The 13,175-nt window shown below is 38.1% G+C and overlaps 1 protein-coding gene across 2 annotated transcripts in view; it reads left to right on the forward strand.

The window, feature by feature from the left end:
• METTL15 (methyltransferase 15, mitochondrial 12S rRNA N4-cytidine) overlaps window positions 1-13,175 on the forward strand; it is a 287,618-nt gene that overhangs the window by 244,313 nt on the left and 30,130 nt on the right. The gene's annotated exons all lie outside the window — the stretch shown is intronic.

Here is a 13,175-nt window from a genome sequence, read left to right on the forward strand (position 1 = left end):
CCCTTTGTAATTAACAAATATTTTCAATTGAGATACTTTGAGACTATGTAAAAATCTCTTTCCTTACCTCATTTTGACCTACTAGTTTTAGTATCTGTTGAAGTTTCTTGCTTGGGTTAATTATTATTACGTTTATTGCCAAATGATAAAATGTTTAAACAATATTCCTTCCACATTTAATTGGAAGCTTTCTACTTACTGTAAGGAAGAGCTTACTCTTCTACCCATTTATTTAATTTCTTCTTATTGTGAGAAAGGGTCTCACCCTGTCACTCAGGCTGAAGCGAAGTGGTACAATCATGGCTTATTGCAGCCTCAACCTCCCGGAGTCAAGCAATCTCACCTCAGCCTCCTGAGTAGTGGGGACTACAGGTGCATGCCACCATGCTTGGCTACTTATTTTTTTTGTAGAGATTGGAGTCTCACTATGTTGCCCAGGCTGGTCTCGAACTTCTGGACTCAAATAACACTGCCTCCTCAGCCTCCTAAAGTGCTGGAATTACAGGCATGAGCCACCACTGCACCTGGCCTATCCATTTATTTAGCCATTTATTTATTTTTATCAGTGCGGTACTAGATTATTCGATGAGTTATAATTTGTTATTTTAGTATTATTTTATTGCTCCAATTGTACTTTGGCCACTGGGAACCAGTTCCTTCAAGCTTACTTCTGTGTTCTTTTAATATGTCCTCATTTTTTGAGTGTTTCCTTACTTATTATAAAGACACATGCACACGTATGTTCATTGCAGCACTGTTTATAATAGCAAAGACTTGGAACCAACCCAAATGCCCATCATTGATAGACTGAACAGGGAAAATGTGGCACATATACACCATGGAATACTATGCAGCCATAAAAAGCAATGAGTTCTTGTCTTTTGTAGGGACATGGAAAAACCTGGAAACCATCATTCTCAGGAAATTGACACAAGAACAGAAAAACACTGCATGTTCTCACTCATAGGCGGGTGTTGAACAATGAGAACACATGGACACAGGGAGGGGAGCATTATACACTGGGGTCTGTTGGGGGGGCTAGGGGAGAGACAGCAGGGAGTGGGGAGATTGGAGAGGGAAAACATGGGGAGAAATGCCAGATATAGGTGATGGGGATGGAGGCAGCAAACCACATTGCCATGTATGTGCCTACACAACACTCCTGCATGTTCTTCACATGTACCCCAGAACCTAAAATGCAGTAAAATATATATTAAAAAAAAAAAAAGAAAGGTGTTCCAGATTTATCACATTCTTTCTCAGACTCAGCCTTGGATTCAGTCATTTCTTCAAGGAGCCTTTGTTCATTTTTGTATTTCAAATGAAGATATGAGCATGAGGTAATTATTACTACTGGAATACCACTGCTCTTAGGCTCTTTCAACAGACAGCTAGGAACCACACACACATTTATGTTTATATGTATTTCTATTTGCAACTAAAACTAATGGCTCACTCTGGTACCTTCAATTTTAATCTGATATTTGCTGAGTTTATTATTGCTTTATCTTTTCCTTAATTGTAACTTTCCAATAGTGAAAAACCTTGCTCTCATTATGCACAATATATTTATTATCTGCTCAATCTCCCTGAGTATGGCCAATCTTCTGGTAGTGCTGGGCCACCACACCCATGGCAAATGGATTTGCCCTGTGTTCAGATTAGCCACTTCTGCACAGGTCTGCTTTCCTTATCTGGGAAGCCTGCCTTTTCTGGCCTCACATATGGCTATTTGACAATAGAAGGCAGGGTACTAATATATTGTCTAAATAAAGGAAAGGGAAGAAGAAGATATAAAACTATGCTGGATGCAGTGGCTCACACCTGTAATCCCAGCACTTTGGGAGGCCGAGGCGGGTGGATCACGAGGTCAGGAGTTCAAGACCATCCTGGCTAACGGGGAAACTGCATCTCTACTGAAAATACAAAAATTAGCCAGGTATGGTGCTACACACCTGTAATCCCAGCTACTTGGGAGGCTGAGACAGGTGAATTGCTTGAAACTGGGAGACAGAGGTTGCAGTGGGCTGAGATCATGCCACTGTACTCCAGCCTAGGTGACAGGGCAAGACTCCATCTAGGGGGAAAAAATATATATATATGCATATACACACATATACATATATACATACATACACACATATGTATATGTGTGTATATATCTATGTATACATATGTATATAATTACTAACATGTCTTTATTCTTTTTTAATTGCTTAGTAATTTGTTTTAAAAGAAAGCAGGTATCAGGTTTAGAGCCTTCTATAAAAAGTAGTATCTAGAATTTAATAACAGTATTTGCTTTAATTTTTGAGTATGTTTAGTTACTTGATCTATTTATTAGATCTATTTAGTTACTTGATCTATTTATTTACCTTAAATATATTTTTAATTGCAGGAAAAAAAATAAATTCTTTAATCTGCCTAGTTCCTAGGCATGTAATTCAATGAGTTTAACAAATATATTTACCACATTGAGATTTAGAACATTTTCATCTCCCCAGGAAGTCCTGGTTAATCTCCATCTTTTGTGGGCAACTGCTCTTCTGATTTGCATCAGAATTGCTTTTGCTTCCTTTGTAAATATTTTTAGGAAAAAAGAATTAATAAAAAAATAAAATAAGCTTACAAATGGTAGCAATGATGTAAGGAGTATAGAATCTCACCGAAGGTGCTGCATACATTATGGGAGTTGGGCACAATGACTTATTTCATGGATGTCTTACAGACTTTTTCTCTTTCCCTTAAAAATATTTCTGTTGCTACAGTGTAAATGGTCACCAGTATTAGACAAGCTATTACATAGAAGCTCTGGCCTTTTCTCTCTACTCTTTCCGTATATACTTTTCTTTCAAGCACTATTTATATACCTTCTATGTGCTATGTGCTCTAGGACCTGTAGATAAATAAGAAATAGTCCCTGTATCCAAAAAAGAGATGGCCACCATAATCTGATCCATGGGATTATTTACAAATCTGGGCCACAAATTCTTGTTGCTTCCTTATGGATGATGGTCAGAATTCACAAATCCATTGATTTGCAAGAGGACAATTTTAGAGGAATTTGAAGGAAATGAGAAAAAAGAAGAGCAAAGAGGGTAGAATTCCTATTTCACAATTTGAATGTGGTTTTTAAATAAAGAAAAATCATTTTATTACAAAATTACATCTGGCATTAACAAAACAAAAAGGCCACCCAGTCTCTACAATTTAAACATATTAACTACTGAATCAATCCAAGTAAACTAAAACAATTTTTCCTCTAATGGAAAAATCAAGTTATAAACAAAATTACTTTGGGTTGAGGACTTTTGGATAAGAGCCTGGTCTTTCTAAATTTTAATATACTGCTTCATTTTCCCTACTTGTTTTTGATTTCTTGTCTTTTTATGGTCAAACACCTGACCCCAAATAGAGAAATAATTTTGTACTGCAGTTAGCACATTGTGAAAAGGGATAAATATAATTCAAAAATTGATGCTATCAGTCTGTCACTAGGTATTCACTGACTGAGCACTATAAGATAAAATATCTGTCCCCAAGATCTTATGATGTATTTGGGGAAATAAATTACACTTAAACATTTGAATTTTGTGACCAGAAATAACAAACTCCCACATAGACATTCTTTACCTTAACAATTAAAATATATTTATGTTAGGTCACTGGTTACCAAGCAACTTTTCAGAACAAGGCTCTCACTCTCCCATATCCTATCTGGACATGAAAAGTTTATTCAGTGGGAAAGTAGAATGAGCTCCATTAATTTCTCCCAGAGAGTAGGGCAATAGCAGCGGGATCTGCTTGTAAATCAAATGGAATTTGCAATAGACTGCTTAAAGCTATGAATTTCTTAAAATTAAAAATATATATATTTTTTGAAACAGAGTCTTGCTCTGTCACCAGACTGGAGTGAAGTGGTGCAATCTCAGCTCACTGCGGCCTTGACTTCCCGGGTTCAAGTTATTCTGCCTCAGCCTCCTCAGTAGCTGGGACTATAGGCATGTACCACCATGTCCAACTAATTTGGGGATTTTTAGTAGAAATGGGGTTTTGCCATGTTGTCTAGGCTGGTCTCGAACTCCTTAACTCAGCAATTCAATCTGTCCACCTTGGCCTCCCAAAGTGATAGGATTATAGGCATGGGCCACTGCACCCAACCCTAAACTATGAATTTAGAAACAATTATTTATCAACATAAACAAGCAGCATAAACATCTGGAGTTTTCTTTTTAGCCCTCTGCACCACATCTCTGTACCATTATCTACCTCATTTAGAAGTCAATACTTTAAATTCACGTGAGAAAGCGCTTTATAAACCTTGGCATACTATCTAAGTGAAAGAGAGTATACAACTCCATGAGTTGAACAGTTTGCTTCCTAAGCCCTAGTATGATACATACGTCTTTGCATTGAGTATAAATTAAGTGTAAACTTAAGGCAATTTAAGTATAACAAGAATAACATTCACCAGTAATGATGAAACAAGGTGTGGCAGGAAATTTACAACTGAATCATAGGCAGTATTGACAGGTCTTAAATAAAGAAAGCTCATAGCTAGGAAGGCTCTAAAGCCAAAGCTTGCAAGCGACTGTTTAAGTTTTATAAACTTAGCTAGGAGGTTTACTTTGTCTTAAACCATGAAGGAAATCATTTACCCTCTCTGCCTTGATTTCCCTCAGTAAGGTGCCATAGTTTCAAAGATGAAAACTGGCACTGTAGAAATAAAATCGTGAGGCAAGTGTATATAGTATAGGTATTGTGATTCCGTGTAATGTAACTTATTAGTCTGTTTACCTTAAATCTACTTCCTTTCTGTGCAGGTTGAGCTAGAGAATCTAAACTCTTCTGGAGATGTCTCAAGGCCTAACCTGCACCTCTTCACAGCGTAGGAAAGAAAATTCTGTCTGACCTTTCTGCCGGGAGGAGGGAGTGCTTAGGCAAAAATGAGTGACCCATAAAATCAGCCACCAACATGGCTGTGTCACTCTGGTGCTCCCACAATTTGAAGCCATTTTTCATATTAAACCTAATAACCAACCTGTCTACCCCCTAGCCTGTGAGATCCTTCAGGAAAGGATTTTCCCTCATGTTTTACTCACCTCTATCACTGTAACTACTATGACAGGGGGAGACACTCACTAAATATTTGTGGACCTGTATATGAATAGAGGGCACTCAAGGAATAGCAAAGGTTTAGAAGTATCGTAAATTTGGTGTGTCCAGGAGGGAATGAACAAAATTTAGTGCAGCCATTTTTATATACTGAGTCAAATGTAAAACATTTTTCAACCACAAAATGTTATATACATTTCCCTTCCTTTTCCTATCCCTAAGTTTAACCTTATTCCTGCTCATTACCCTGTCTTTGAACTCTATTCTATCTCAGAGTCTCATTTTTCCCAGTACCTCAGCCCTTCCTTTCCCTCACCCCAATCTTCACCCCACCTCCAAGGGTCATGGATGTATTCAGGATGTATTAAGGTCAAGATGAGGTGAAGCTCATTGAGGGAGGATAGATAATTGGGCATCCAGGCAACAGCAAAAACTGACAGTTCAATGACTTAATGTTCACTATAAAATGTCCCAGAATCAAAATGGTCACATCAAAATATATATTCATAGAACAATGGTCTAGTTTATAATATCAGTTGCATGGTATGGAAAAGCAGGAAAAAGGGTTAAAGTGTTAAGAGATAGATAAGAGTCTAGACATTTTCTCAGGCATCAATAGGGCAACAGAGAGGCTTTTGAGCAGTAAAATTAGAACATCACTACGAAAGTAGGATTTAAGCAAGATTTGTCAGCCATACTCAGTCTGGCTTAGAGGAAGAAAATCCCATATTCTGAGGCTCATTAAAAGGTTACTGCAGCCTCACTTTAGCCTCCTTTAGGCTCTGCAGATTCAGAGTAAGGTAATGTGAGGCCTAAAGGAGGAGATTCCCAGAAGTATGAAAGGAGGTGATGACCAACTGGGCTCAGCAGATAGCAAAAGGCTCAAAAAGTTGACCCCAAGTTTTTGATCATAAATACCTGGAAGAATATCTCACCTATTGACAAGAAGCCATTGAAGAGAAGAATATTGTTTTACTTTGAAAATATTAATTTTGAAATAAGAGATATCCAAATGGAAATATACAGGAAGGCAGGAGTGCATCAGAACTTCAAAGAGTGTGCTACCAGACCTTGATTAATGTATAAAATTTATTTAGCTCTAACAGAGGCTTATATGATTATGTCTGTTACCTCTAACAGACATAATCTAAGTGTCAAAACAAGAGTGCCTACAATGTGATGGACAACAGGTAGCCACTGAATGAGGGAAAGATGGAGTAAGAGATAGAATACTTGTGTAAAAATGGGGGACTTAACTGGGATGCAAGAAATCTTTTCCTCTTAAGTATTTAAGTCAATAAGATGTCATGTGAGACTTTTTCCTATCTTGGAATTGTGGTTAAAGACAATGGCTGAGAAGAACACCCTATTTTGAGAGAGAAGGTGGACATATCTCAGGACTTGCCAAAAGGCAGCAAAGAAATGAGACTATGGAATGTACCATTGGAGCAGGAGCTGAGAGGGAAATAATGAGAGAGTAGGTTAACAGTGCATCTCTGTGTCTAGGAAGGGTCCTAGCAGAAATCTGAAGGACACACAAAAACAATCCCATAGAGCAGAAAATATCCGCAGAGCACACTGGTACTGGATAACCACAGCACTTTCCATGGATGAAACCTTTCTTCTCTTTGCTTCTCCATCTTTTTTCCCTGTCCCAACCTGGTGTTACCAAGAGTAACGCAGTGAGGGGAGGGAAGAAGTTGGAGAATAGCATGTTGGAACAGTGAAGTATTGAGCTTTGTCAATTTTTTAACTGCTAATCTGTAAAATTCTTGGGTCATGGCATACTAAGAAAGAGAGGAACCTAAAATTGGATGAGAGATTGGATTTTGTTTTAGATCGATTTTTAATATTTCAGAATAATTCTATTCTGCTATTATTCAGGTATGGCCAGAAAAGCTATCGAATTGGTCTGAGAGGACAGAGAATAGAGATCTGGCAGAATGGCTTGAGGGCAGCAGGTGAAAAAACCCTGACTTTATTGTATCCTACTTAGTTCAGCTCATTCAACAACAGAAGCAAGAGAGGTCAGGCAGTGAATATTTCTACTCACATAGTGACATAAAGCTTAAGGGAAATCAGTGAGTGGTGTTTTAAATATCTTTTTTCAATTTACAAAACTTATTTTTAAATCAGTATTGATCTTTTAATCCCTTTGTGTATGTTTAGAGTTATGTCAAAGTATGTTGCCAACAAAAATGTGTAGATAATCACTGTGGAAGGGAGTAAGAGACATGGAACTAGAAATGGGTGGGATGCTGAGGCTGAGCAGTTTTTAAAAATCATCAGTACATAGGTGACTGAGAGGACCTTTCCCTTAACAGAGAAATAATGAGAGAGCAGGTGAAGAGTGCATCTCTGGGAGTGAGAAAGGTCCCAACAGGAGAACTCTGAAGGACTCACAAAAGCACTCCCACAAAGCACAAAGCGTCCACATGTTCCTGGGTCACCCCTAAAGTACTTGCCTGCCACTACACAAAGACAAGACTCAGTGGCACCTTCTCCCTTTATCCCAACTTGTATTAACTGTTTTCAGTGACCACCTTTAGGGAGAAGAAATCATGTAAACTTATCCTTAGGTCACTGTTCTAAAGGTGTCTCTTGAAAGACTGCAAAAATTTATACTTTTCAACAAGTGTTACAGTGTTTCTAGGCCCAGTCAATCCAAGAGCCTGGAGAAAATTTTTATTTAAAGAATGCCAATTTGGAAATTTTTGTAGGGTAATTGTATTTCTGTAAAGCCTGGGTCTTGTTGGTCTTTGGAGAAAATTCATTATTACATTGGTTAAATTCCCTACACCTCTGTTTCTTCATTGAAAAAAAAGACATATGTATTAATACAATTGACCCTGTGTATCTGTGAATTCCTTATCCATGTATTTAACCAATCACAGATTGAAAATATTTGGGGAAAAAAACAATAAAATATACAAATTAAAAACTATACAGTATAACAATTATTTCCATAGCATTTGCATTGTACTAGGCATTATAAGTAATCTAGAGAGTTAAAGCATAAAGGAAGACGTGCATAAGTTATATGCAGTACTACATTATTTAATGTAAGAGATTTTGGCATTGTTGGATTTTGGTATTTGCCGGGAGAGGGGGCCGCTGTCCTGGAACCAGTCTCCCAGGGGTACCAAGGGACAGCGGTACTTAACAAGTTTGTACAAGGATTGAATAAAATAATGTCTATCATTGCTGCAGGGCTTCAGATGATTTAGAGTCCCCATACCTTTCCAGCTTTATCTTATACCAACTTGTTTCTTTGTTCATTATACTCCTGGAACTTGCTCAAATGCACAAAGCTCTTTCCCACCTCAGGGCTGTTGCATGTGCTGTCTCTCTACATGTAATTGTTTTTCCTAACCACTAGGCTACTAGGGAACATATAATTTTGTGACTTCAGCTCTTTGTTCCCTGTTGGCTCTCACCTCAAATGTTACCCTCTCAGAGAGGTCTTTCCTGGCCTTCTACCTAAAGTTGCCTTTGCTGGATATTTGGTATCTCATAACCTTGCTTATATCTCTCCAAGCATTTTCTTTACAATCTAATTATTTTGTCCATTTATATATTTGCTTCACTATTTTCTGTCTCCTCTCAGTGGATTTCAAGATCTTTGAGATAAAAACTTCATTGATCTTGTTTACACACTGCTCAAGGTAGCTAGCACAGTTCCTGGCATGCAGTAGACACTCAATATTTGTCAAATGAATGACATGAGCCTTCTTTGTATACAAGTCTATGGGAAGGTTAGAGTGAACACTTCAAAATAATGAACAAGTTTAAGAGATATGGGAGAAAAAGTTGTTCAAGCATATTCATATCGAGGCACAAAGTGGAGGCAAAAGAAAACTCTGCAGGAAAGGTTCCAAAGGCCAGGGTTTGTTTAGAAAGAAAGACAAGCCAGGATCTCTAACTGGGGAAGACAATAGCCTGCCATTTTCTGACCCCAAAGGTGACTCCTGTCAAGGCAGTGCATTAATTCTCATTTGGCAGAACACTTTCAGACCAGATGAACCATGCCAAACCAGAGGCCTGGAACCAAAAACACCATTTGAGTTACGTTGTTTCATAGGAGATGCTGGAATTATTTCACAGGTTAATACCATCATTTCTTGGTATTTGGAGCTAAAACATCTTCAAGCCATAATTTTTCATCTTCAAATTAATCGGAGACCCATATGGCATCCTGGCTGAACCAGGATGTGCTCCTGGGAAGAAGAGGCATTACCTGGCATGGCCCTAGCTGACACAGGCCCAGGTGTGCTGGCCTCAGGACTCATTTCTTGAGGAGACTGGGCACATTTAGCTGCACCCTTGTGCCTGACTCCATAGGCATATCCAGAACCTCACAGTTGCTGTTAACATCCTGGCTCAGTATACACAGAATGCTTCTTTGCATTTTATTTCCTGCTCTTGGTAGGCAGAACATTTGCTTTTTACTTTGGAAGAAGTGTGTCACTTGTAAGGCTGGTAGAGTAGACTGGAAGGACAGTAGACTTTGGGTTTGCATACAGTTCTTTGGCTTTACCACTTACAAATTCCAAGATCTTGGCTAAATCACTTAACCTTACTGAGTATCAGTTTTCTCCTCAATAAATGGAGAAGATATTACCAAGTGGAATATTTCTGAAGATCCAATGAGATAGTACTTGTGAATATGTTTGACACATAAATATTTCCTTCTCCTCTCCCTTTCTTCTTCTTTCTTTTCCTCCTAGTTTTCACATAAAAAAATTTTCCTTTCTGATTACCAGGAGACAGCACTGGGTAGTGGTCAGAAACTTTGGTTCTCAAGCCAAGTAGACTTCAGTTTATATCCCAAAGTTTTCTGTCCTAGCTTACAATATTGAACAAGCCATTTAAACTCTTTGTATCTTCATTGTTTTAATGGTCAAATACCCACAGTGATAATACTACTTTATAAGCATATTCTAAGAATCACATGATTTGAGGTGCCTGACTCATGGTAAGTGCTCAATAAATCTGAACCATCTCAGTCCCCAACTTACACCTTCAACTGACTACCCAAATGCATGGAGGGAGACCTTAATAAAAGCAAACTATAAATTGGGAGTAAATGGCTTTGATTTTCTTATCTAATGCAGAGAAATCTCCATTTCTTTAGGCATTGCCTTGGGGCTAGTATCTCCTCTCTCCAAGACCTTGATCATTTTTTGTGGTGATTCAAAAATGAAAGAGCAAAAAGAGAAGAACAATGTTAGTATGTCAAGTGTTATAAGCAGAATTTGGGCTCCATGACCTTTTCTCTATCTCATGTTACACTCATGCAAATGTTAACATTATGTGGGAAAAGAGACTTTGCAGGTTTAAATAAGGTTACTAATTAGTGGACATTAAGATAGAGAGATTGAATGATTCTTTTAAAGCAGAGCAGGAAATCTGTGATATTAAAAATATGAGAAGCTAAAAAGTGTTCTTAACTTGAAGATGAGGGAGACCATGTTTCACAGACATAGAGACCTCAATTCTACAATCACAGGAACTAAATTCTGTCAACAACCAATGAGCCTCAAAGAGAATTCTGGCCCTGGAGAGGCTGAGAACCACAGCCCTGGCTGACACCTTGATTTTGCTCCTCTGGTACCCTAAGTAGAGAATCCAGCCATGCTGTGCTGGACTTCTGTGCAGACCTACTGAAACTGCCAAGGAATAAAGGGTGTGGTTTTTAAGCCATTAAGTGTTTAGAAATTTGTTATTGAATCAATGGAAAACCAAATACACCACGTTTGTAACTTTCCCTGAAGCAGAAAATATAACATGAAAAATTAAACACTTCAGAGAAGAAGTGTCCCCTGATGAATATACTACTTTGGATCTGAGGTAGACAGTAGAACACTTCTACACAGAATCCCAGAGGTTAGGATTTTGAAACCTTCCCGTTGCTCTTTGCTACCATCTCCTCTGAACTCCCTCACTACCATTATATAGTTTCATTGTAGTACTTTTCAGTCTCTTGTAATTCTTTATGTGATCATCTTCACAATGTATGAATGTCTTAAGGGAGGAGACTGTGTGATTTACTTTTGTCCCTCCAAAACCTAGCATGGAATCTCACACAGTAAAGACATTCAAGATATGTTTTTTTAAATGAAACAATGAATGCATATGTGAAAGAATAAATAAACTATAGAAACCGAGACCCCCAAAAGTAAAGTATTTGTTAGGGTCACAGAGTGAATTTTAGTTTTAAATTTACATGCATAAAAATTTTTTATTGTTTTTTTTTTCAACTTTTATTTTAGATTCAGAGGGTACATGTGTAAGTTTGTGACAGGTATATTGCAGGATGCTGAGGTTTGGGTTATGAATGATGCTGTCACCCAAGTAGTGAGCACAGTACCCAATAGGTAGTTTTTCAGCCCTTGCCCTCTTCACCCTCTCCCTACTCTAGTAATTCCCAGTGTCTTTGTTCCCATCTTTCTGTCCAGGTGTACCCAATGTTTACCTCTCAATTATAAGTGAGATCATGTGGTATTTGGTTCTCTGTTTCTACATTAATTAGCTTGGGATAATGGTCTCCAGCCATACCCATGTTGCTGCAAATGACAAAATGTCATTTTTTTTATGGCTACATAGTACTTCATGGTGTGTATGTAGCATATTTTCTTTATCCAATATACCACTGATTGGCACCAAGGTTGATGCCATGTCTAAAGAGTGCTGCAACGAACATATGAGTGCATGTATATTTTTTGGTAGAATGATTTATTTTCTTTTGGGTATATACCTAGTAATGGGATTGCTAAGTTGAATAGCATTATAATTTTAATTTTTTAAGAAATCTACAAACTGCTTTTCACAGTGACTGAACTTATTTAAATTCTCACCAACAGTATATAATTGTTCCCTTTTCTCTGCAGCCTTGCCAACATCTGTTATTTTTTGACTTTTTAGTGATAGCCATTCTGACTGGTACGGTTTTGAGCTGGAAGGGGCCTTAAGAGAATGTTTTGCCTTTAAGGGAGTAACTAAACCACATGATTAGGCTTCTTTAAAATCTCCAGGACTGTTACATAGGTATACATAGGCCATGGTGGTTTGCTGCACCCTGTTACCTACATTAGGTATTTCTCCTAATGTTATCCCTCCCCAATCTCCTCACCCCCTGCTATCCCTCCCCTAGCCACCCACCCCTGACAGATCCTAGTGTGTGATGTTCTCCTCCCTCTTTCCATGTGTTTTCATTGTTCAACACCCACTTATGAGTGAGAACATGCGGTGTTTGGTTTTCTGCTCTTGTGTTAGTTTGCTGAGAATGATGGTTTCCAGCTTCATCCATGTCCCTGCAAAGGACATGAACTCATCCTTTTTTGTGGCTGTATAGTATTCCATGGTGTATATGTGCCACATTTTTTTTATCCAGTCTATCCTTGATGGGCATTTGGGTTGGTTCCAAGTCTTCACTATCGTAAACAGTGCCGCAATGAAGATACGTGTGCATGTGTCTTTATAGCAGAATGAATTATAATCCTTTGGGTATATATCCAGTAATGGGATTGCTGGGTCAAATGGAATTTCAATTTCTAGATCCTTGAGGAATGGCCATACTGTCTTCCACAATGGTTGAACTAATTTACACTCTCACCAACAGTGTAAAAGTATTCCTATTTCTCCACATTCTCTCCAGCATCTGTTGTCTCCAGATGTTTTAGTGATTGCCATTCTAACTGGGATGAGATGGTAGCTCATCATGGTTTTGAATTAGATTTCTCTAATGACCAGTGATGATGAGCATTTTTTCATATGTTTGTTGGTCACATAAATGTCTTATTTGAAGAGTCCCTGTTCATATCCTTCACCCATTTTTTGATGGGCTGGTTTTTTTCTTGTAAATTTGTTTTAGTTCTTTGTAGATTCTGGATATTAGCCCTTTGTCAGATGGGTAACTTGCAAAATTTTTCCCATTCTGTTGGTTGCCAGTTCACTCTAGTGATTGTTTCTTTTGCTGTGCAGAAGCTCTTGGGAGTAGGGAGATTGGGGAGGGATAACATTAGGAGAAATATCTAATGTAGATGATGGGGGGGGGTGGA

The sequence above is a fragment of the Callithrix jacchus genome, chromosome 10 (assembly GCF_049354715.1).
Source record: "Callithrix jacchus isolate 240 chromosome 10, calJac240_pri, whole genome shotgun sequence".
Classification (NCBI taxonomy): Eukaryota; Metazoa; Chordata; class Mammalia; order Primates; family Cebidae; genus Callithrix; species Callithrix jacchus.